Raw genomic sequence first — 27,198 nt, 5'->3', positions numbered from 1 at the left:
CCATCAAAACGGCAAGGTTTGCCACTATATGCATTTGCGGCGAACCTCGCCATTCCGAGGTTTCCCCGGAACGTTGAATATGGCGAGCGGCCAGCAAGGGGCCTGGGCGGCAAGGATTTTTCCTCGCTAAAAGAGCCAACCTTTAACGTACAAACCCCTCTAGCCACCGCTCCCCAATTATATTGAATACCACCCTATATATCTACAACCACAGGAATCACACAAAAACATTGGGAGAACATTGAAACTTCACATATAAAGGCCTTAAGGTGCCCATACACGGACCAATTACCCAGTACTTTTTGTGCTAAAATAGCATTGCATCGCATGCACAACGATGCTATTTTAGCACAAAAAGTACCGGGTAATTGGTACGTGTATGGGCACCTTAAGTCATGGAACTCATCACTTCAGTTCTATGAGTCGTAATGACTGAAAAAATTATGTCGTACAGTAAGTCTCCATGATCAGCCTCATCCCCAATGCCTTCACGCAAGTACAGATATTTCTTCAGCCAATAGACAGCGCTGTAGGAATGAGGATGTTCCATATGGCATCAAACAAACTAACAATAAGTGTATTGATTGTATATACCAAAACTGGGGGTTGTTACCCATAGTACAGTGTGAAGTTGTGACTGTTGGGATTCACTGTGGATCTGTCTGGGATTTGATGTGGTGTGATTGAATGAGCCATTTCATTGTTAGTTCAACAAATAATACTGATAAGTTCCAATATATTTTACTTTGAATTCAATTTAGAGAAAAGTGGGTAAAACACAATTTTAACTGAAAGGGAATGATTAATTAATTTATTTATTACCAGTTATTTATATAGTGCCCACATATTCCACAGTGACTTACAGAGAATATTTGAACATGCACATCTGTCCCTGCCTCAGTGGACCTTACACTCTATAGTCCCTACCACATGTACACGCACACACAGACATTCTAGGGTTAATTTTGTTGGGAGCCAATTAACCTTCCAGGATATTTTTGGATTGTTGTAGGAAACCAAAGTATCCAGCGTAAAACCCAAGCAAGCACGGGGAGAATATACAAACACTGCACAGTTAGGGCCTTGGGAATCAAACCCATAACCCCAGTGCTGTGTGGCAGTAATGCTAACCATTATACCGTCCCTGCTGCCCAAACCCAAACATTTCCCAGATGAGGTAAAGCTAGTATTTTTTTTTCTTGCAATACATGTATCATTAAGTTTGCACAGAACATTGCTGAAAACAAACTATCCAGTGGTCAGGATAAACATATAAAGAAAAAGGAAACCAAATTGAACCACAACATTGTGTTTAATATTTATTAAGCAAGATTGCCTAGTGATAAACATCTATTCAATTCCAGTTTTAAGGAACATCTGTAAATAATCTTGTTATTTTGCAGTTTTACTCTAAACAAGTGTGTTGTAACTCCTATAATGTAACAGTTCTGAGGCAATGTAAAACATAAATGTGATTATTCCAGGAAAACCGGATAATCACATTTATTTGTTAATAGTTTTTTAGATAACTCGGACATAATATGCAGAGCCTACAGAGAATGTTTTATGCCTGGAACACACTGTTCAGGGCAGATAAACGCTCAAACCTCTTACCAGGTACACACTGTGCTATTTTTAGTTCAGTGTGTATTTTCTTCAGTGGGATCTGGAGGTTGAGTTTTTTAAACAGCTTATAAAATGCTATTATTCCAACCACTTCAGTGCTTGTAGCCATTTATTAGCTAACGCTCCTGCATAAACAATATGGATTGCATTTAATCTCAATGTTGTGTCACAATTAATATTTTTACCTAATTGTTTCCATTATTGCTCATCCTCTCCCTTGAAAGTACAGTATAATACATGATTATCTAGAGCCATAGGTAAAAAGAGCCATAGGGTAAAAAGAGCCATAAGGTAAAAAGAGCCATAAGGTAAAAAAAAATCTCAAATATTTTTTAGCACTTGTCTAATGGAATTGTGGGTGCATTTTTAAATAATGTTTGCCACTTTTTTGTTTTCTTACTAAAACCAATACGCATCTGAGTCTTTTCACATACCTGTGCTGGGGATACAGTATTTATGAACTTTTTTTGCTGGTAACAATCAAAAACCAATATGAATAATTTGCTTATGCAGTAACCTCACAAAGTTTGCCTTTGTTTCAGAACACTTTCAATTTTCAGAAAATAGAATTAGGGGGTATTCAATCCCGGGTCACGACTGTCGGTACTTCGCGACAGCCGTGACCCATTTTAGTTTTGCCCACCTGCATAGAGAAGGAGAAAAGGGAAGGAGTTGTTATATCAATTACACATGTCAAGGGGAGGCGGGGCACATGGTTCACACAGGGGGAAGGGGGGACATGGTTCACACAGGGGAATGGGGGGGGGGAGCAGGGTTCACACAGTGGGAAGGGGCAACATGGTTCACACAAGGGGAAGGGATGACAGGGTTCATACAGAGGGAAGGGGGGACAACGCTCATATAGGGGGCGGTATGGCTGACACAGGGGGAAGGGGGACATGGCTGACACAGGGGGGATGGAGAGGATAACAAATAGGGTGAAGGGGGGATATGGCTCACACAGGGAGAAGGGGGAACATGGTTCTCACGTGGGGAAGGGGGTGTCATTGTTCACACAGGTGGAAGAGGGGAAATGGTTCACACACAGAGAGAAGGAGAGAACATGGTTCATGTAGGAGGAAAGGGAGGACATGGTTTACACAGTGCAGGGGGGGGAATGGCAGACACAGCGCCAAGGGGGGAGGCATGGCTCACACAGGGAGAAGGGGGGCATGGCTGACTGAGGGGGATGTGGAGGATATCACACAGGGGGAAGGTGGGGAGTCAGCTCTTGATGGTTCATTGTGAGTATGTTAACTCAAAAGGCCCCCATACACTTATGCAATATGGGCCAATTTCACCCGATTGCAATGGATCGCGCTGAGGGATCAGGTGAAATTGGAAATTATTGCATGTGTATGACATCCCATCCGGTCCAATGTGCGGATTGGAGTCGGAGGTCAGACCTGTCTGCACATCTGACCTCGGACCCTGGTGGGGAACACGGTCGCATGCGATACATCACATGAAAAAAAGTACTGAATGAAATATATTGAATGCGATCTTGCCACCTGGGAAGGTCCGGGGCGGCTCAAGGGGGATCGTATGGCCATACACTGCTGTGAAAAGTAGTGTATGGCCACCTTATTTCTACCCTCCTGCAACCTACACATAACTGCACCCTCCCGCAGCCTACCCTAACAATCTCCACCTCTCCATTACAGCCTAACTCTAATGGTCCTACTAGTGCCTAACCCTAACTCCAGTTCTTACCATTGGGATGCTGCTGTCTGCATTCTGACCCCCAGGATATTAATTGCATCCTAATGTATGTAAAGAACTAGAAGACCTAGCAATCCCTAACAGTGAGTTTTATCCCCTTATATGGCGAGAAGATCAAAGTATGGCAGATCCTTAAAAAGCTGTTGATTGTCCATTATGGATGCAGTGGTGGCAATTATGTGGGGACGTACTGGAAGTGATGGTTGTAGGAAAATGCTCAATGGCTTCCTACTGTCATTCCATAGTAAGCCTCCATCAATGCTTAAACTCTCTTTGCTCAGACACTGGGTAGCTAATTAAAGTCAGCAACAAGTTCCAATGTTGTGATAGTGAGAGAGGAAAGCACCCAGGCCATGTACAACAACAAGTAATGTCATAAACAAATTCCTAATAGTTTCACAGTTATTACTATGGTATACACATTATGATCATTATTATTGAAATACATTTAGATAACTAATTTGTTTTTTAAAAACTATGTAGAACATATGAGGCTACGGGATCATTTTACATATCATTGGCATCAGACTGGAGATATTATATTAAATACAATTATGGAACCAAATAGAAATCTCTGTATATTTAACTGTACAACTGCTACAATCTATTCTAGTAAGTCTGTCCCCGCTGATCTGGTATCATCTGCTGATACAGGGTTTAGAACGTGAAATCTCTGTATCCCCTTGGCGATCAGTGTCTTGTATAATCATTCTGTTCTAAGAGCTAGCTTTACTTTGTCACCTTGACATGTAATTATAAATGGGAGTAAATAACTATCTCTGCACAGAACGACAATGCTGAATAATGTTGTGCTTTCTCTCTGGGAGTTAACTGTAGTGTAAATGAAAATGTTGTGTTCAACACCTGCGGATGGATGTTTCTTTGATGCCAATTGATTTATTTAAGGATGATATTGCAGCCCTGCTGTTAAAAGTGAATAACTAACAAATTTTAAAATTAACTACTGGTCATATAGGTTACGTAAATGAAGAGTGAAAAAGAACAATGTAAATAGTCTGTACGGTATATTGCTTTTGGCTTTCCCTGTTTGGAGAAGAGGACCGTTCTCAATCAGATAGGAACGTATTATCTTATTATATTGGCGCCAGTGGAGGATATATCTATCTGTCTCCTTGCAATTTGGTTTTGAGTGGTTACGGGGTTACCACCATTTGGTATATCCACCGCAAGGCAGCCAATTAGCGCACACGTACCACAGACTCTTTTTTCTTTTTGCAATGTAAATAGTCTTCTCTACTAACTGTTAGCAGCCTCAACTAATAAGCTTTTGTTATTCCCATAGAATTGTGGGAAATATTCCATGTATTGAACGGTTATATAATAGTACCATCACCATTTGTGTTTAAATGATATATTTAGAGGGATTATTTATTATTAAATTACAAAGATTTTCTATAATCTAGAAAAAGTTATAACCACAATTTACTAGAAAAATGCTGTGTTGGCCGTACTCAAGGGTTTGCCGAACAACCTGAAATGCACGTTTAGTTTCGCTGCCCACCAGAGTGAAATCCTGCCCTTGTGAATTTATGTGGTCGCAGTGCGAATGGATGTGTGTGTGGTTACACATCTATTTGCAGCCGTGCAAATATATCCAAAACTCATGGTAACAGTCTCAGCATCTAACTATTTTTACACTGGGCACAAGTCATTGCAGACTCAGAGTAGCCAGAGACTTACTTGGCGGTGCGATGGAAAAAGGCATTTCGGAGCTGGAGCTGACGTCTCACACCCTCGTCTAAAATGCTCAGGCACGCCTAGTGTTTCCCCAAACACTCCCAGCATTTAATCTGGCACGCCTTCATTTTTCATAACACTAACATTAACAGCCAGTTACCACCCCCAGACACCTACATCCTGTCAATCACTTTTGAACAGCCAGTGATCAAAAAAGCAGCCTTTCGTCACAGGACGGCCTCACGTAAGTGTACTGTGACCCATATGTATCCACAGCTGTCTGAATTACTGTCTGAATTACCCCCATAGACATAATTGAAATAGGGCAACATAATATATTTTGGGAAATCAATTTGGATGGCTAAGGAACATTGCTAAACAAAGTTTATCTATTATATGGGCATTTTTAACAAGGCTAGAAATACTGACACTACATTACTTCCTAGGGTTGTTAAATTGAAATGATTGGGCGGCTGATGATTGGATGAGAGAGAGAGCTGACTGCAGTGCATATAATTCAAGTTATAGACAAAGAGTCCACAGCTGGACATCTACTGTATGTACTATGGCTGGAAAGATGCTGGTTAAATTAGTTCTGTTTCTTAGTTAGCCACAGTCTCCTGTCACTTTTACATTTTGTGAATGCATCGCCTGGATCTGCTGGAGTCAATGGATTATGTATTTCTTGTAGGCTTATTTCTTTGTGGCTTAAGGTAGAACCAGTTTCATCCTAAAAATGGCTCCCCGATTGCCTGCTTCAGAAGGGAGTTGAATCCAAAAGGAAGGTGGTAGCTTGTATTCTAACCGATTTATCTTCCAACTTACTGGGTGTAGACTAATGTACTTAGGGGGTTATTCTGGTTGACTCGAGTCATTTAAATGCCGCCCGCACAAACGCCCACTTCTACATGCCGATTTCCTTGCATGCATGTGAATTGATGTTTAGCATTCGTGAAATCATTCAATGGTCGCCGACCGACAAATGATTTCTACAATCCTCACAGACCTAAGACACCTATCTGGTGTCTGATCTGTTGCGTCCCTGTACAGGAAGAGGGCAGACAGCGGACATCCGGTGCCCGCACCCCGAGTCACGGGCCGGTCGAATGTGCAATTTGCCGGGCCTGTTCGCACAAAGCGGCTGCACATGCGCCTAAAAGTTTATGCGCAGTCATTGAACATTGCTCCACTGTGCGAACCTGCAGGGGAGTGAAGCGACCAGAATAAGGTCCTTAGGCAGCAGTATGAATAAGGTTAGAACTTCATTGCCCCAAGAGAATAACATCTTGTCCCAGTTACCCTGGTCTACAAACCTTTCAGCTGGTCCTGCAGCCTCTTCCACATAACCTGGGGACACCATACAAATAAGCCTATTTTTCCGGCTCACAAAGAAACACTCCAACAGTAGTACAAGAAGCCTTGAGTACTTAATAATATAATATTAATATGATAATAAACACATTGAGCTTACATCTATTGTTTCACATATACAGAGTTTTCACAGCTATCCCTAATAGATCAGACGCAAAGACTTTTAATATCTGTTGATCTGCAGCTTCCGATAGCAGAGCAGTGATAAAGATGAATGAGCCATCTGTCTGGCTCATTTGTTACAGTCGCTATATTATGGGGGAAATTTACCAATATGAAAAACCTAGTTTTTCGTATTGGTAGTTTCCCTACGACTGCATACGACTGTTTAAGTCGTATGCAAAGTCGTGTTCCGGAGGATCAGTTACAAAGCAGTCATATACGACTGCTTTGTAACCCTCCGATGGTGTAATGATTCGTATTAGCGGCCGTATATACGGCCGCTAATACGAATTATTTCTAGCAGTCTGCACGGATCAGTCAGATCCGTGCAGGCTGCAAGGTGTAAAAAAAAATAGAAAAAATAAATAAATAAATAAAAAAAACGGCGTGGGGTCCCCCCCACAGCCGAAACCAGCACCAGGCTGAAGGAGCCGGGGCCGGTAATTAAAAATCAGGGAACCCGACAAATAGGGGTTCCCCGATTTTTAACAACCAGCCCCAGGCTCCAGGTCCGGGGCTGGTTCCCAAAATACGGGGGACAAAATGAGTAGGGGTCCCCCGTATTTTAAGAACCAGCCCCAGGCACAACCAGCCGGCAGGGTAATGTCACAGCCGGGGGACACTTATAATATAAGGTCCCGCGGCCAAAACATTCTCCCTACCGACCAGTCAGCCTGGCCAGGGGCCCTGGGGGAGTGGGGACCCCCCCAATGAAGGGGTCCCCCCCCTCCAGGACTTACCTGACCAGGCTGAAGCCTGGTGCTGTCCTCGATGCCCCTGGGCGGTGGGCATCGAGCTGATAAATGTTGTAAAAAAAAGATGAACCTATTGTTTTTTACTGTGGCACTACAAGTGCCAGCAAGCCTCCCCAGCAAGCTGGGACTTGGAGAACCACAAGTCCCAGCCTGCTGGGCATTAAAGGGCCCGCTGGCACTTGTAGTTCTACAGTTAAAAAAATAGTGCACAAAACACACTGACACACTTTTAAAATAAAACTTTATTACACACAAAGCCCACACATACTAATACTTACCTATCTTCTTTCCGTAGGTAGCCCTGATGTCCTGTGTCGGCGTCTTCTGGTCCTGTGTCGTCTTCTTCCTCCATGTCGACCGTCGCTGTCGCCGTCCGGATCCGACGAAATCCATTTGGGAAGCTGTGGAAGGAAACCATACTCACCTGTCCCAGCGCGACGTAGTCCAGGTAAGGGTCTTTGCAAAAAAACAAACCGACACCCCGAAACCAGACCGGACTGACGGAGACGCACGGTGTTTACATCGTGCGGCTCCGCCTCCCGAATGCCGCTATTGGCCGCCTTGCGGCCTAGCGGCCAATCAGGAGCCGCTAGGCTCCAGCCAGTATTTGCCCTGCACAGAAACAAAATAACTCACCCAAATCTAATTCTCTCTGCACATTTTACATCTGCCCCCATGCAGTGCACATGCTTTTGTCCATCTAAGAAGTATTTTGTCCGAAAGAGTGAACTAGAATAAGCTTTAGTGTCAGGATTAGGACCTATCCAGGTTATTCCCAGCCCTGCTAGATAACTAATATTGGGACCATATAGCATTGATAATATTCAACTCTCTATTTACAGTATGTTCCAATATGCTTCAGCTAGAACTATATTAATAACAGGATATCAAAATTAACCATTACACACATCAGACTTCTAGCCAGGCATAAAGCCATAAACTACAGAACAGTTCTTGATTAAAAGCACATTATCGCCTTACTGGCATGACAGATAACACAGATTAGCCCATTCTATTTATATGTAAACTACCCTATAGATGCAGAAACATCACTTTACCAGAAGTCTCTAAGGTTTTCCCCTGCTGTACACATTTCTACAATCGCTGTCATGGGTGAGTCCAACGTATCGCTAAATAAGAAGATAAAAAATAAGAGATATTTGGGAATTCATGGACCAAGGCTCTTTCAATAGCTTCTGTCTCTGAAACTGTATTTACTGTAAACCCTTCATTATTTACATATTACTATCAAATACATTCTGAAAAGAATGGATGATTCTATTTTATCTTACACTTTTCAGTTAAAAAGCTAATCTTTAAGACGTCTTGTATCATCATCATTAATAAGATGAATTGTGGTGTGAGCTAATGGAGACACCAGAGGAGGTAAAGTTTCATTAAACAGATCTGACATAAATGAGAAGCGAATACAGTACTTTAATATGAAGATCTGCATTGTTCTTAATCATGTCAGGAGGGGTTTGGTAATAGCAACTCCCAATGCTTACTTTGGGTCAATCCAGGTGAAAAACTATTTGCTCCTTTTTCATAGATTTAATTTGACTGAGTTCCTGTGTTAATTTGCTCAGTGCCATACTGTATGCCATGGCTCCACACTAAATAATAATATATTGTTTCTTCTAGTTCTAAACTATTATTCTAAATGACTCTCTAGTACCAGATTCACATTACATTCACAGTTGTTACCTAAGAGGAATAAAAATGATTGCTGGATGTCTAGGGGGGTAGATTTACTAAGCAGTGGTTTAGTAAAGCCAAAGATCATCTTTATTAAAACAGCAATTGGAATAAATTCTAAACCTGTCTTGCGCAGCATTTATTTTGAGTGATGTTTAAAAACTATCAATGCTGCAATAATCAGTAGCTGTGATTAACTGCTCCTTAGTACATCTACTCCTAAAAACTTATTTTTGTATTGAGACTTTGTACAACTGATGGGAAACTACCTCTCTTTTTAACCCTTTGAGTGCCAAGGGAATTTGTCAAAATAGGTGTGAAAATTGGCAATCAAACATTTTTATTCATTAAAATGACCTGTAATGTTTACCTTATGTAGGAAATGTAATCTTTTTTGACACAAATTTTTTTATTTGAATTTTGCGGATATCTTACAGAGATGTTGGCACTCAAAGGGTTAAAGACCAATACTTCAACCTAATGAATAACTTCCTATTATACTCTCATAAAGATTCAGATTTCAATCACTAATTGTAAATTTGCCAATGAAGTTCATTGTAACTAATCAGTAAATAGATTTTAGGGGCAAACAAAATGGAATATGTGTGTCCAGCGCTAAAGTCGTTCCCATCCACTATTCACACTAAATGTGAAGAGGTAAATAAACAGTCACCATACACCAGTCGACTCTGTATTGGATCAGTCGGAGGAATGATAATTGGAGTAGCGTCCTCACTCATTCCATGGTGCATGTAAAATAGAATGAGAGCAGATTATAGTGCAAATAACGTTTTAAAATATAGTGGTTTAATGAAGATTTGCACTTACAATAAAAAGACGTATATAAAAGCATGAAACGGATATCGGATATCTGACGAAGGTAATATACCGAAAACGCGTTAAGTGTGGTCTTCACCGAATCGGATTCCCCCTGGGCAGGACGGCTTCCCCATCAAGGTACCGAGTGGTTACTGATCATGCTGGCGCTGGGGGAGAGGCGCTCCATCTGTTTGACACGCAGGAGCATCTCAGACGCTCCTGCAATGATATGCTCCTGCGACTAATTAGCTATTGCTCAGATGTATGATATGGCAGGTGTGAATGTGTTCCTGAAACACCCCCACTATACACAGCAGCCCGAAGCATGGGGAGGGGACGCGTTATGTGTCCTCTCAACCTTTTCATACCCCCACTATCCACGTCGGCGTGGAGTTGATTCTACATAGTGTGGTGAGCGCAGCGAGCCCCGCGAGGGGACACAGATTACATGTAAGGTAATCCACGTCCCCTTGCGGGGCTCGCTGCACTTGCCACGCTTCGGGCTCGGTGGCTCGCTGCTCTCGCTACACTATATAAAATCAACTCCACGCCATGTCTTTATAAACTCTTTTCCGGGAGTGCCGCCCATACATCAACCTATATATATATATATATATATATATATATATATATATATATATATGAAGAAAACAAGATACCCAGCGCAAAAGTCCTCAGAAGGAAATATGTCCACAGTATCAGTCAATGTGTGCAATCTTCTTCCAAAGGATCGTACCAAGATCCGAGTAGTACACTTGCAAAAAAACAGAGAAGAGACGCAACCATGAGCATATAATTCAAGACAAATTTACTGCACAATAACAGTAGCGCACACAGGGGGGGTTTCCGAGTACCCAGAAACCCCCCCAGGAATCTAAGGGCCCTAGGCTGAAAGCTGAGGGTCCCCTCTTTCCATGAGTACAAGAATTTTTAAAATCGGACCTTGGGAACCGGAGATATCTGACTTCAAAGCAGTGGTCCCCATCCAAGCCTGTTAATTGCTCTTCCCAGTCAGATATTTCAGGTTCTGTCTGATTTAGAGTTTTTCTGAGGATATATTCCAAAAGCTGGGACCCTCCCCCTTTGATGGACACTAGTAGATTGTCTCTACTGTGCCCAGAACCAGAGATATCAGCCTTCCATCAGCTGGTTACTGCTCCAGCTCCACACACCTGGTATGTAGTATTATATACTCATTGGCAGATTGCTCTGCCTCCTGAAATCTGATCCCCTAGTCCCCAATACCATTTCGTAGGTGGGATTCTCTAGTTTTTAATTCCATTAAAATCTAATAAATCTATTTCCGGGAACTGGAGATATCTGCAGTCAAGCAAGTTGTCCTCCCACCAGAAAATTATGAATAATAAGCCCACTCCACTATACACCCCTCCTCTGCATATTAAACATCCTCTACCACCCCGGAAGTTATTTATCAGGGCCCCTTCATTCAGCCCAATGCCCCCTTCTCCCACCTCATCTCCCACCATCAGTGCAGTAAAGGGGTAATTAGTGAAAATTACTGATCCAGGCCCTACATGCTGAGCGGTTGATATAATACCCCCTACCACCCGCGGGACATCAAAGCATATACTGGGTCACCTAAGTGTCCATTTCCGTGCTTTGCTCCGCCCCTCTGGAAACCCCCTTCTGAAAATCCTGCGTTTGCCCCTGAATAAGGCTCACGTACATTGAAAGTTTAAATGAATATGCTTGCCAGCCTAGTAGAAGCCTAATCTCGGTGGACCTCCTCGAATTGTGCCAAAGCACCGCCACTCAGCCGCAGACCCAGGGATCCTTGAACCAAGCCTCAGGACTTCGCCGCACACGATCGGGAGCACCGGGACCACAGGTGGAAGACAGGACTTCACTCCGTCAGCAAGAATAAGCCACGCCACAGTAGGAGCACATCTCATCTATCTTGCTTAGGCCATGGCTCAGGATGGCTAGCCATGGCTATCCTATTGTTCTCAGCTGCAATACAATGCATAGAACAATAGAGTAGGGGATTAGCAGAGTAATCCAATTACTCACTTAATCCTATTGTGGAGATAGATGGCAGTGGCTCCCACTGTGTATATATCTCTTTCTCCTTCTATTCTCTCTCTCACTCTTTCCTTCTTCATTATGTATTTTCCCACTTTTCTCATCAAAAAATAAAGTAAAATATAAAAAATGATTTACGTGGTACCACCGTCTCACTTATTCACAATATGTCTGTATAAAAAAAAAATAAAAATTTATAATTTTTTTTATATATCTTCATCAAGTATTATTTGCACTCCTCTTATCACTTCAAGGCACTTTTGCCCCTAAAAATACCATTGCACTTATCTTATACCTATTCACAGGCTATTATAGCCTTGATATACCACACTGCTGCTATACTAATTGGTCTCATCACTGCTGCTATCTTTTTAATAATAAAAAAAAAAAACGCTGCTATTTTTATGCAATTTATATGCTTATATATTTTTATGGTTTTATAATCATATATACTTATTCGTTTTATTAGGAACCCTTATTGTAAATATATTGTGTTAATATAACTATGAATTTATATTAATATATTTCATTCTCCATTCCTATGTCTAATTGAAATCGCCACTACAATCCCATGAGCTAAAACGAGTATGAACACTGAATTCACACATCTGTCTCCAGAAAGATGGCCGTTCCACCATGAAAAAGATATGAAAATCCCCCACAAAATGGCCGCCGCCGGGAGACAACATATCCGAATACACAGAGCAAAAACCCAAGTGCCCGGCTGAACAATGATTGACACTCGCAAAAACGAATGAGAAGCAGCCCACTGCAAGAAGGAAGTGGGGCATGCATACACTTCCGCCGATGTGTGGCGGAAAGTGAACAGACTATTAACATCACTGTACACAGGAAGTGGGGCGGAAGTAACGTCCGCCCACCGGAAGTGGGGCATTGTACCCACGATTGTTATTAACTTTATTTCTGCTATTTAATGTGTCTTTTAACAATTTTGCTTTAGACAGTAAGCATCAGGGTCGTGCCACATAAACACCTAGTTAGATCATAGACAGTTATTCACGATTCTGCTCACTTTAGAAACGATAGGCACATCCCACAGGAAGTGACCTCATAACTATGTCCATCATACCTATACAGTATAAATAGAGCTCCAGGCACTCACCTCCCTCACCCCTTGATGAAGTCTCTAAGACGAAACGCGTTGGGTACAGCCTGCTGACTCCTCCCTTTTAGATAAGTGACACTCCACTTCAGCTTTTAAGAAAACGTTTTTTCTCTTTGATCCTGTTTTATATACTTTTTACAGCTTTATCTCCCCCTTCACCCCCTTTTTTATAGCGAATTCTGTTGTAGGCCTTTTTATAATATTTCGCATATTTTACGTAAAAGTGTTTTTTCTATTTTTACCCATTGTTTGCTCTTTTAACTAGTACTGTGTACTTGAATAAAAATCCTTTGTTTTTTACAACTGGATACGTTTTTTATATAGGTACAGGTAGTCGCTATCCTTTATCCAATTTTGCTGCTAATTGTTATTTACACCCCTTACCAAGGTGTTTTTCCTTAAAGGACCAGCTGACAACCTCCTTTTTTATAAAGGTTACCTATCATAACCATACTACTAGGTTATTTATTAGTCCAGAAACACAGGTGGCACCATACATCCCCCTTTTTCTCTCTCTCTCTCTCTCTCTCTCTCTCTCTCTCTCTCTCTCTCTCTCTCTCTCTCTCTCTCTCTCTCTCTCTCTCTCTCTCTCTCTATATATATATATATATATATATAGATAGATAGATAGATAGATAGATAGATAGATAGATACAAAAAGAGAGGGAGGTCAGCACTAAGTCAAATGAATCAGGAGGATTTAAAAGGTCTCAAATAATTAGTATTACAAAACACTCCCCCTATCAATATGGGGTGTCAGCACGAGGCCAAGAGAGACGGTGGTGGACCGTCCATATGGTAAGTATGGTTTTACAAAAGGTGTTTGAAACCCGGCGACAAGTGTTTATGATAAAGTTATAGAGACTAATGAGTTACAACAAAAGGTTGTATATATCGCTAAGAGCACAGTAGTTAATAAAGGATAAAACTTCACGTATAAATAGGTTATAAATAGATTGCTTAGCTTCGTGTAGGAGGTGAGGTGTCAGAAGCTGCCCGACATGTTTTGTCGCATAGGACTTCCTCGGGGTCCCCTGAGGAAGTCCTATGCAACGAAACATGTCGGGCAGCTTCTGAGCCCTCACCTCCTACAATGAGCTAAGCTAAGGGTCCCCTGAGGAAGTCCTATGCAACGAAACATGTCGGGCAGTTTCTGATATATATATATATATATATATATAGAGAGAGAGAGAGAGAGAGAGAGAGAGAGACCAGATCCAAATAAAAGCCAATAGCAGTTTTTAATCCTCAGTCATAGCAATCAGTACAAAGTTGACATTTTGATCTCTTAGTTGGATCTTTGTCAAGACAAGATCATAGAGAATAAAGGACCAGTGCCGTCATGCACTTAGCAACCAGCAAGTTATGGAAGTGCTGGGGCTGGGCCATATGAATTCATTTTTAGATTTTGCGTCTGTTACCAAAAAATGATAATAATAATACAAATCTTTAAGATAATTGAAAAGTGTATCTGTAATTTACAAAGATGTTTCATTAAAGAAAAAAAAATTTAAATGCACATCTTAAGGTGCTGCGTTTATTTTCATAGCACTAGTAAAAAATTGACAGATGACAGGTAAAGCATACAATCACATATAATACACAATTGTTGTCATGTGACCTGTGAGCGGCTAGTTATGTCTGGCATTCAGACAGGATTTTCTCAGTCTGGACTTTCAACCATTCCACGTATAAATGCTAAATATGGTAAATCCATGCATATGTAATTTAATGAAAATAAATGTATCTGAAAACAAAATACTAGCATCTTTCTATAAGCTGTAAAGTGACATGGAAGAACTTAATGGAAGCATTGAAAATGTTAGTGCACATAGAGGAACAAGAGAGACGTTTATAACCCTCTGTAGTGGGATTATGAGTAATACGGTCACATGCTAAAATATATCCTATGCAACCTAAAACATTGTTGGTGCTTTAGTATTAATAGTTATTTCTGCTGCTCTTAATGGATCCTCATTTACCATGGCTCCAGAAAAGTTCCTGCTCATCTATATCTGATAGTTTTGCTTGTATCTGGTTTTGTCCATTCTCTACCTTTATTGCCTAATGATCCCATGTCCCCAACTTTGTATGTTCTGTATTACATACTGTTACATTTCACAGTTTTTCTGTATTTGCTTCACTGAGAAGTAATGTTTGTGCACTGTTCTGTCATACATAGCAATACGTATGTATATGTTATCTAAGGTATGATAAAGATATAGGGCTGAGAATCACCCTGAGAATCAGATTAATATATTTATTTATTTTCCTTTGACTTCTTATTTTATTTTTCCAATTTCTACTAACCTCTGTTCAAATATCACTATATTGTAACAGTTTCTGTTCCCTCTGTATTGCACACATTCCCAACTTCTGTATTCCTCTTGCTCAAATTGGGGGACTGGATGTGAGGCTGTTAGAGTCTGTACTTTATAATGCTCTCTATTGATATACTGTACACAGACGTCCAACAAAAGAAAGTATCCAGAAAAATCGGTCATGGTGGCAGGCTCGGAAACAGTAAATCTGGAAATGATTGAAGTTGCCCTGTCTAATGCTAATGTCTAGTCTAATGCTATATGCCAAGAAGAATATACCTCTTGACTAATGAAAAGCATCAAAACTTGAAGTATCACAATACTGTAGTTCTTGTTTTGCAATTCAAGTTGCATATTTTACTTAGAACCATTAGAAACCACAATAAATGTAAGAATGTGTACACACGGTTCGATGTTCTGTGCGATCCGATGTATGATTCAATGTTTTGTCCGATTTTTACTTTTCCCTTTTTTTTTTTTATTTCTCTACTCCTTAAGATATGCCTTAAGATATGCTTAAGATTTTGACTTTTTACCATACAATTTGCTATGCGATTTCCTATTTGATTTACTATGCGATTTCCTATGTGCCTTAAGATTTGCTTAAGATTTTGACTAAGCGATTTTGACTTAACAACAGGATGACTGACAGGGCCCTGGAAATCGTATAGCACATCGCATCTTAAGCATATCGCAAGGCACATACGATGCATGCGATATGCTTGCGATTTGTGCTAGATAGAGTGTGCTGCCCACTCTATCTCCCCTCCGATCTCTCCTTAAACGGGAGCGCGCATCGGGCTAGGAAGCCCTTACAATGCATACAATCAGTATGCGATATGTATGCGATATGGCTTCCGATGTTGACGATATAGTCAACATCGGAAGCCATATCGAACCGTGTGTACACACTATTACACTTTATGAGAATGAAAACTGCACTGCTCTTTAGTCCCAGTAGTGCACCATTTGCCCTCCCTAGGCAAACCTAGCCAGGTTTCCAATGTACAGCAGATGGGTGGTCAACACTCTGGCATCTCTTAGAAATGAAAACAGAGACCTGTTTTACTTCAACGTTTCGAGAATTGTAATCTCGTCATCCTGATGACAAGATTACAATTCTCAAAACGATGAAGTAAAACAGGTCTCTGTCTTCATTTCTGAGAGACATTTCCTGTATGAGAATTTATATTGTCAGCACAGTGAAAGGGCAATTGCTTTTACTGTGGATCAAAGTGTTATTGTTGGATCCTTATTAAACTCTTTTAATGCACCATGAAGCGCCCTCTTCTATTTTTCTTGTTCTAGATCTACTTTTGCCCTTTTGAACCCTGGGTATTCGTGCATTCACGAGTGGAGGAGCTGCAGTCCCGATATATGGACTTTGGTGGACTTAAACCTTAGTGTTAGCACCTAAGGATTTATCAGCTGTTTTTTGTCATCTCATCAGCGCTCAAACCAACACATTCTTTCTATATATATATATATATATATATATATATATATATATATATATATATATATGCAAAAAGAAATAAATAAGAGAAAGCGCACCAGTGAGCATAAATGTATAAATTAATTTACTTATATAATCTGCACACGTACATTGGGGTTATTATATTAGCTTGCCATAGCGGAGATCCAGCAGTGCAGTCACAGGTTAATGATGGAATCCAGATACCGCTCAGCAGAACAACAGCAGGCGAGCGGTGTCCGGTGCCCAGATAGCCGCCGGTCAGGAAGTCACAATATGGATAGGACCACAAAGACAATGCCGCTGCGTCTTGGACAGAAGAAGGCCACGCTCAACGCGTTTTGTCATGGGCTCGGACTTCGCCAGGCCACCTTCTGATGAAGTCCAATCCTGTGACAAAACAGGTCTCTGTGCGCTGTGACAGAAGGACCTCAGGACTGCTGGCTTTTTTCAACTCTAGCTCAGGGATCGAAACGTCGGGACAGTTTGTAAAAACTGACAGCTTCACTTGGTATGTTAAAAACCCTTTTTTTCTAAAATTTTTGTTTGCGATAAATGTAAAAGTTTTTTAGACAAAAACTTTGAGGCGAGTGCTCATTTCCTTCATTGGATACTTGGACTATATATATATATATATATATATATATATATATATATATATATATATATATATATATATATATATATACATACAGGTTGAGTATCCCGTATCCAAGTATCCGTTATCCGAATTATTCCCGAAAACTGGTAAAAACTCACTGGGGACATATGTAACAGCACTACTGGTGACATGATATGTAACTGGCACTATATATGTGCAAGAAAATGATTGCTTGGCATTCAAATTCAATATCTGAGATAGTACACAAATTTTGTTTCATATTTTGAAACCTTGTTTTTTGAACAAATAAAATATATTTGTGTGTATTTTCTGTGGTAATAAAATATATTTGTGTGTATTTTATGTGTTTATACAGCAGATACTTCAAAATACATAATTGAAATATTAAAATATTCCGAAATACGGAATAATCCGTTATCCAAAATTCTCCTGGTCCCGAGCATTTTGGATACGGGATACTCAACCTGTATATATATATATATATATATATATATATATATATATATATATATATATATATATATATATATATATATATATATATATATATATATATATATAGTGAGCACGGGACCGGCACTTGGAACAATTAGAGGCAGCTGCAGAGGTGCCTTCCACAATGAAGGTATATATACGAATCTCCAGGTAGTTGTTGAGGCTAAATGAAGACAGGAGGCGGCACTCTCCAATAAAATGTGAAAAAAGCTGTATTTCAAAGTATCAAACAAGCATGTCAGCAAAAAATGTGTCGACTAGTTTCAAGGCATAAAGCCCCTTCATCAGGACAACTGACGTGAAGACAAACACTCTGCACATCACTGTTTGAATTGTCTTCACGTCAGTTGTCCTGATGAAGGGGCTTTATGCCTTGAAACTAGTCGACACATTTTTTGCTGACATGCTTGTTTGATACTTTGAAATACAGCTTTTTTCACATTTTATTGGAGAGTGCCGCCTCCTGTCTTCATTTAGCCTCAACAACTACCTGGAGATTCGTATATATATATATATATATATATATATATATATATATATATATATATATATATATATATATATCTTTTCCCAATAGCGGTATAGCACCTGTTATTCTAAAAAGTCCACAAGTTCCATATAGATCAATGAAATAAAAGAGTTTTATTCTTTTCTTAAAATGTAATATGAAAAGCGACCCGACGCGTTTCGTCTTACAAAGACTTCATGAGGGAAACAGTTTTTACGGTCTACAAATATAAACAATGTTTCAATATACAATAATAGAACAAGGATTTTACTGACATAGAAAAAGGATATATACAGTTGGAGCGGGTCTCTTCTTTGCAGGGGATGGCGATGGCGACGCCAGCCGCCATCCCCCGCCACCCGCCATCTGTAACTGCGAAAGTGGATGCGCGTGCTCAAGATGCGCGCACGTCCCCTTCCGCCGGCTTCCCCTGGGTCCCCGCCTTCTTGTCGGCGGTCACCCGGGGTCCCCACCGCCTCCCCGCACCCCCCTAACCCTGTCCGTCTCCCTGAAGCGGAGACGGACAGGGTTCCCGTCGCCCAGAAACTGAGACGCGCGTGCGCATGAGACGCACGCGCGTGCGCATGAGACGCACACGCGTCTCAGTCAGATGGACGCCGGGCTGCTGGCGGATCGCCAGCGGTGACGTTCTGGCGATTCGCCAGCAAGAGGGAGCCCGGCTCCATCTGTGTGTGTATGTATATATATATATATATATATATATATATATATATATATATATATATATATATATATATATATATAGCATTGGTGATCAAATAAATGAAGACCGGAGGCGGCACTCACAATAGGTCAAACAAAGCAAACTGTATTCACATCATGTGGAAAAACATCACAGTGACAACAGTGTCAGCAAAACGTGTGTCGACCGTTTCGAGGCTTGCGCCCCTTCCTCAGGACAGCTGACTGTGCAAAAGAGCTTCAACAGCAAATAGTGGAGTGTTTTTTTCTGCACTCCACTATTTGCTGTTGAAGCTCTTTTGCACAGTCAGCTGTCCTGAGGAAGGGGCGCAAGCCTCGAAACGGTCGACACACGTTTTGCTGACACTGTTGTCACTGTGATGTTTTTCCACATGATTTGAATACAGTTTGCTTTGTTTGACCTATTGTGAGTGCCGCCTCCGGTCTTCATTTATTTGATCACCAATGCTATATTATTTTCGTGGAAGGCACCCCCCAGTTACCTATCGATGTGCCAAGTGCCGGTCGTCACCCCCATATATATATATATATATATATATATATATATATATATATATATATATATATATATATATATATATATATGAAGCAGGCTGCACTAGTTTTTATATCAGGCAGTTCATACATTCATATGAGAGTATGGTACAGCTCTCCTCTGACCAGTCGATCCCACGGCTCCAAGAACATGGAGACAGCGCGCAATGAGCACAAATTAAAAAAAAAGAGTTTATGTAATAAAAAAGCTCATGTACAATTGGAATAAGAAATGAGCGGCTTGGCAGCAGTATACATGGGAACATCAGGTGGCCTTTTCTCACAACAAACTGGAGCCGCACAGGTCCTAGCACGTTGCTGATCAGACCAGGATGTGGTCCCTTCAGTGACGTGATTTCCGTGTGGAGCCAGGTCTGATCAGCAGTGTGCTCGGAGCTGTGCGGCTCCAGTTTGATGTGAGAAATGGCCACATGGTGTTTCAGTGTATACGGCTGGCAATGTGTTCATTTCTTATTTATCATTCCCAGAAAACTCACCTCTTCAGGGAAGCTCATCCTATTCTGGAACCCCCAACATAAGTAGCATTTATATCTAACTGCATCCCATCAGGACTGTCTTGCAATCTGGAGGGACTGCCATGCTATAGATTTCTATGCTTGCGCATCCTTCCTGTTATCCCTGTAGATGGAAAGCTTGCAGGCAAAGCTCTACTATCTCTATGTTGGTTTGTTATTAACCAGTTTTTTTTTATCACTGTTGTTTCCACTTGTAAAGCGCAACGGAATATGCTGCAGTGCTGTATAAGAAACACTGGGCAGATGTAGTAAGCCTGTGAAGAGATAAAGTGGAAGGTGATAATGCACCAGCCAATAAACTCCTAAATGTCATTTTTCAAACATAGCTGATTGGCTGGTGCGTTATCACCTTCTACTTTATCTCCACTTTATCTCTTCACCAGGCTTAATACATCTGCCCCTAAATAAATAAATATAAAACTGTACTTTTCACCATGGTGTACCTCTAACCACTTTATATTTACAGCGGATTACATTAGTGAATTATTCTACCTTGGTTGGTTTATTTATTATATTTTAAAATGATCCTTTCTCAGCAGATTCTTTGTGATCTCTGTTCAGACTAGATATTGCCTATTTTGTAGAACGTACACACGTACAGATTTATCTGTTCAATCTTTCTGGTGGGAACAAAAACCTGTATGGAAGCAAATGACAATCAAAAAATTGTTCCCAAACGCATGAAAACAGACAGTGATCAGTCAGACAAATTGTTTAAATCATTCTGATATAACAAATTTTATCAAAGCATATATTTTTTTCTGTTTTCCTGCATTTGGGTGGAAATTTTTGATAATCATATGATCCCATAGATTTCCGGGTTTTTGGTCCCACCAGATAGATTGGACAGATAAATCTGTACTTGTGTACGCACCTTTAGGTTTTTGCTTAAATGAAATTAAGCATTTTTGTTACATCATTTTATGCAGTGTATCACTTATTAAAACACCTTGAAGACTAAAATCAAAACCTCAACCATCAAGGTAAAATACACTGTAAATAAAGAGCAACAGAACACTGGAATTTCAATTTAAAAATGAACAAACGGCTGAAGATACTCCCAAATGTGCAGGTCAGAGAGCTATAAAAGCTTATTTCACTTGCTGTGACATCCCTGTGCCCAAACCTTTAAATTAATCGGTTATGGGTCATTAGGTTGACCTATATTAGTTCAACATGCATTAGGTCAACCACTACAGGTCGACATGCCTTAAATCGACATAAAATAGATCGACATGGTTAAGGTCAACAGGGTTGGAAGGTCGACACAAGCATTAGGTCAACAATAGCAAGGTCAACAGTCAAAAGATCAACATGAGGTTTTTAATTTTTTTTTTACCAGAATGTCAAAGTATACCAGGTCCTATCGCCTGGCTCGCCATGTTTTGGGCACGGTGCCTTGCTGCGCTCACCACACTGTTCTATTCTCCCTCCGCGCCCTAGTGGATGGTAGAGCATGAAATACTTGACGGCTAAAAAAATGTGAGAAACTCATGTCGACCTTTTAAGTGTCTAATGCTTGTGTTGACCTTCCAACCCTGTTGGCCACAGCCATGCCGACATATTTCATGTGTCGACCTGAGCTATGTCGACCTAATGCATGTAAATCTAATATGGTGTCGACCTAATGACTGTATACAAATGAATCAACCAGAGCATTTATGTAAGACAAAGCTGCCAAGCCAGTGGTGTAAGTTTGTCCCAGTTACCCGGAGGTAAGATAAATGTTGGGTCCCCCCCACACACACGGTATTATGTTTGTGTGACATCTATTTTCCTGCTAGGAGGGGGAGTCAGCCTCAGAAGCTAAATCAATGGCTTTCAATTAACAGATTCAAACTTGCAGGGGAGCAGAGGTGCCCCCTTGGGAGCAGGAGCCCGGCAGCAGATGACTGCATTGCCTCCCAGAGTTACGCCTCTGTGCCAAACTGACACTGGAGAGTGGGGACAGTTCTATTAGAAGTAATGTTCCAACAGAAGCATCGCACGTTTCCCTGTGATGGTTAGATTACAGTCTTTACTCATTTCTGCTCATAACAGAGATGCAAGCAAAAGGGAGTGATATTTTCTATACCATAATTGCTGTAGGGGTTTTTTCAGAAGCACACTGCTCAAGATTACAATGGGCCTTATTTTGGTTCATTCTTTCTGACAAAATCCTTCTTAGATGGACAAAACCATGTGCACTGCAGGTGAGGCAGATGTAACATGTGCAGAGAGAATTAGATTTGGGTGAGTAATTTTGTTTCTGTGCAGGGAAAATACTGACTGCTTTATTTTTACACTGCAATATAGATCTCACTTTGAAGTAAAACCCCACCCAAATCTAATTCTCTCTGCACAAGTAACACCTGCCCCACCTGCAGTGCACATGGTTTTGCCCATCTAAGAAGGATTTTGTCAGAAAGAATGAACCAAAATAAGGCCCAAAATGTGACTAAATGAATCAGCACCTGTAGCTGCTCTTCTAATGGAGGTTGTAAAATTGTCAACACTGATGCTGACATTACTAAAAATGTCAAGTGCACATAAGTGAGAAAAAGAATATGGAAGACTTATTTAGTGTAGTATGAAAACTGCAAATTATGTCATGCCATTCAGTAATATACTGTCTTAGTTATATATTAATATTGTGGCTTTATTCACTACTACATACTGTCACTGTTGTATGAAAGCTGCAGGCTGATGTGCCACCACAGTTGAATTATGTTAACAATGAGGGCAATCTGCAACATAATGAGTCACAAATGACTCACTGACTAAACAGAATATTTCTGAGACCCTCACTTCTTTATCCTGAAATGGTTATATACAGTGCTATTTTTCAGCAGGAACCAGCAGGAACTCTGTTCCTGAACCTCTTATACCCCTTTTACACTGCCGCAAAAACCCGGATCAGCGGCAGTGTAAAAGGGTCATGGCGTGTACCTTTACACAGGACTTCTACCCTGCTCCTGACCATGGCTAGGTCCTGGGGAGAGGGCAGTGTAAACGGCTACACAGGGTCATCTGACCCGGATCCCGTTTACATCAATGGTGGCAATCCCAACCTGCGGACTGCATCGGGGGGCACACACAGCCTCCGTTGCTGTCTGCTGTACTCTGCAGACAGCAGCAGAGGCCAGGAGGAGGTGAATGGATGCCTGTGTGCGGCATCCATTTACCTACCGGACAAGGAGTGGGGGGGAGGGGTCCACGGGGGGCTAGGGGCAGACTAGCAGCTTACCTTGGTGCTGGGCTTGCCCCCAGTGCGATGATCTGGGGCCGCAGCGTTCGGCGGTCCGGCACATCATCTCAAAGCGCTGTGGGAACCGCTTCTGAGGGGGGGAGGGGGCGTGTGCTGGAGCAGCAGCCAGTGCCGGTGTAAGAGGGACCAAACGCCGGGTCGCAAGAGCTGGGTCCAAAAGCTTGGGTGCGACCCGGCATTTTGATGTAAAAGGGGTATTATTAAACATGACATCATGAGGAACTGGGTTCCTGAACCTGTTTTCTCTCTCTCTCAATTTTTTATTTATTTCATCAACCCACCCCCATATACGGAGATGGGGCATAACAACACAACTTTATGGAACATGGAAACATCAAACTTTTGTGTTCGGGAGCAGCTATTAATTTTGCCACATTACGTACAGTGTGTATTTTTCAGTAGTTGCTTCAATTACAGCGCAAATGAAGATTGCATTGTCTTATTAGCTTTCTGGCCATCATGCTTTAATACAGACATTATCCCTAATGACAGTTTTGACATTTTAGATGTCTAGAACTACAGTATATAGAGTATGACTTTCTACATCACATTAATTTCTGTAATTACTGTAGTTCTTTACTATTATCTGAAATGCTAACTATTTTCTCCCTACTGAGATTTTGATTCATATCATTCTGAATGTGAATTAGTTAAGAAAGGATGAAATATATGAAGTGGACGTATCACAGGGAACACATATATTAATGCACATCATTCTCCTGGGTACCACATCACCTTATGTGTCATGCAACAATAAGCTACACTGAACTTTTTAATATACAATTAAAATGTATGTAGCTCCATATGATCATTGTAATATTTAAATATAAAGGCAAACATGATGACCAGAATAGAAGCCTTTGTTGTTAACTCCATGTTTCCACAGCAACCTCACTATACTAAATACATATTCCACCATGGTGAACTGTAATCTACAGTAAATATGGCAATGTACAGAAATGGTCAAAAGCAATGAGCGAGAAATGCAAACAACATACTATACAGTGATTGGATTACCTACTGGACCTTAGCGTTTATAAGGAGCTTGCATTTACTAGTCCCATCCAAGTCACATGGATGATCAGTACACACAGTACTGTCCCACTCTGCGTTACACGGTGTCCTGTGCCAACCAGGTCACAGGGATGATCAGTACACATAGTACTGTGCCATTCTGCATTACAGTGTGTCCTGTGTCATCCAATTCACATGGATGATCCGTATACCCTGTACTGTCCCATTCTGCATTACAAGATGTTCTGTCCTATCTAAGTCACAGACATGATCAGTATATACAGTACAGTCCTATTCTGCATTACAGTGTGTCCTGTGTCATCCAAATTACATGGATGATCAGTATACACGGTTCTGTCCCATTAAGCATTACAATGTGTTCTGTCCCATCCAATTCACAGGGGTGATCAATATACACAGTACTGTCCCAGTATACATTACAGTTAGACCTGTCCAATCCAAGTCTCAGACATGATCAGTATACACAGTACAGTCCTATTCTGCATTACAGTGTGTGCTGACTCCTGTGTCATCCAACTCACATGGGTAGCTACCAGTATTGTCCTATGGTATTCTGCATTACAATGTACCCAGTCCCATCCAAGTGACAGGGGTGATCAGCATACACAGTTCTGTCTCATTATGCATTACAGTTAGTTCTGTCCAATCTAAGTCACAGACATGATCAGTATATACAGTACAGTCCTATTCTGCATTACAGTGTGGCCTGTGTCATCCAATTTACATGGATGATCAATATACAGTACTGTCCCTTTCTGCATTACAATGTGTCCTGTCCCATCCAAGTCACAAGGATGATGGATGGAAACAGTATTGTCCTATTCTGCATTAAAATGTGTCCTGTCCCATCCAAGCCACAGGGATGATCAGTATACACGGTATTGCCTTATTCTGCATTACAGTGTGTCCTGTCCCATCCAAGTCATAGGGATGATCAGTATGCATGGTACTGTTCTATTCTGTATTGTGATGTGTCCTGTCCCATCCAAAACACAGGGATGTTGAATATACTGTCCTTTTCTGCATTACAGTGTGTCCTGTCCTATCCAAGTGACAAGGATGATCAGTATATAGACGCTACTGTCCTATACTGCATTACAGAGTGTCATATCCCATAATGTTACAGAGATTGATCAAAAATTCATCTAATTTTCCATCCCCACATTCGATTCTCCCCATATTTCAGGTTCATAGGATGGACAAGAAAGTGACATTTCCAGCAATGAAGCTAACTTTACTGTGCTGCCATAGATACACATAAAGACACTACTTGCATCATGTGTACGTGTATGTATACTGGCTATAACGTATACAAAAGTTAACGTCCCAACAGAATATATATATATTTTTTTAAAAGCTTCCATGGGTAGATCATGTGTATAATAAGTTCAGGCAGCAATCTCTTATTACCATACCCAGCACAGGCAGAAACTTACCAGGGACTGGCCGGCTGCACGCACTTTCCTGCTACTTCTCCATCCTCTGCTCCTGTCCCGGCAGAGACTGATCCTGCTGCAGCCTTGGAGAGAGAGAGGCACCAGCGCAGCTCCACACCCCTCTCCCTGCCTCCGGTGATGGAAGAAGGCAGAGGCGCACTACCGCCCTCAGCACCGCCCCTGGGAAGGGATGCTGGCTGGTAGACAGGGCGGCACGCAGCGTGGAGTGGGGCGGCTGCTGCACACCTCGCTGCTGCTGCTGCTGCCCACTGTACAGGGCGTACAGTTCTGTACTTTGTGGTATGGTATAGTGTTAATTGATTGCTGCATGTGTCGGAAACGCTGGATTTGTATCTAGTGCTACATGTTTTATAGTAGTATAAACATAATTTAATAAAATGGAAGAGGAAACACTGTAAATTAAGAAGCAGTACACAGTACTGTATGTTCCCCTCACGCACAAGGGCCTAACATGGGCAATGGAGGCTACTGCCTATGGGCTCTAAGCCCTAAAGGGACATCAGCACCTATGTGTCTTACGCTGGCGTCAAAGTGCCCTAGTAATGGAGCTCTGTGGCCCACCCGCTGCTGAAGAGTAAATCAGTCCTTTCTCAGCACTGTCCCTGGTACTTCCATAGGCGTAGGCAGCACATTAGATCCCTGTGGGGGTGTCTAGAACCAGTCTTTGTGTGATTCTACCATTATCTTAATCATGCCATTATATGACAATTAAACCCATGACAACCACTAGTAAAGTGTTGGAGGTAGATGTGTTGCAAGAACAAAGAATTTGTGTGCACCATGGGCACGCACACTCCAAATTGGGGTGTAGCCTCGCTGCAAGGGAGTTAATGCCCCTTATAGTGCCATATACTGTACATAATACCCCCAATAGTGCTATTTACATATTGCCCCCTTAGTGTAATATTAGTATTGCCCCCAGTAGTGCCATATTAGTATTGCCCCCAGTAGTTCCATTTACATAATGCCCATCCATTGTGCCATATCCATAATACCCCCTGTAGTGCTATATGCGTAATGCCCCCGTAGTTCCATATACGTAATGCCCCCCCCATAGTGCCATGTACATAATGCCCCCATAGTGCAATTTACGTAATGCCCACCATAGTGCCATATAAGTTATGCCCACCTGTAGTACGATATATGTATAAGTGCCCCCATAGTGCCATATAAGTAAAGCCCCAGTAGTGCTATTTACGTACTGTCCATCCATAGTGCCATATACG

At 41.3% G+C, this 27,198-nt stretch overlaps 1 protein-coding gene across 2 annotated transcripts in view; it reads right to left on the bottom strand.

Moving 5' to 3' along the window:
* KCNG2 (potassium voltage-gated channel modifier subfamily G member 2) overlaps positions 1-26,136 on the bottom strand; it is a 148,933-nt gene extending 122,797 nt beyond the window's left edge. The window contains exon 1 of one of the 2 annotated variants that reach the window (XM_083187789.1): positions 25,952-26,136. The gene's annotated coding sequence lies outside the window, so the exon portion shown is untranslated. The remainder of the gene's footprint in view (positions 1-25,951) is intronic. The other variant, XM_083187788.1, reaches the window with a different exon arrangement.
* Between the last annotated feature and the right edge of the window lie 1,062 nt (positions 26,137-27,198).

This window comes from Crinia signifera, chromosome 5, assembly GCF_055691185.1.
Source record: "Crinia signifera chromosome 5, ASM5569118v1, whole genome shotgun sequence".
In the NCBI taxonomy this organism is placed as follows: Eukaryota; Metazoa; Chordata; class Amphibia; order Anura; family Myobatrachidae; genus Crinia; species Crinia signifera.
Note: the sequence above shows the minus strand (reverse complement) of the source record. Positions and strands in the feature narration are given on the sequence as shown.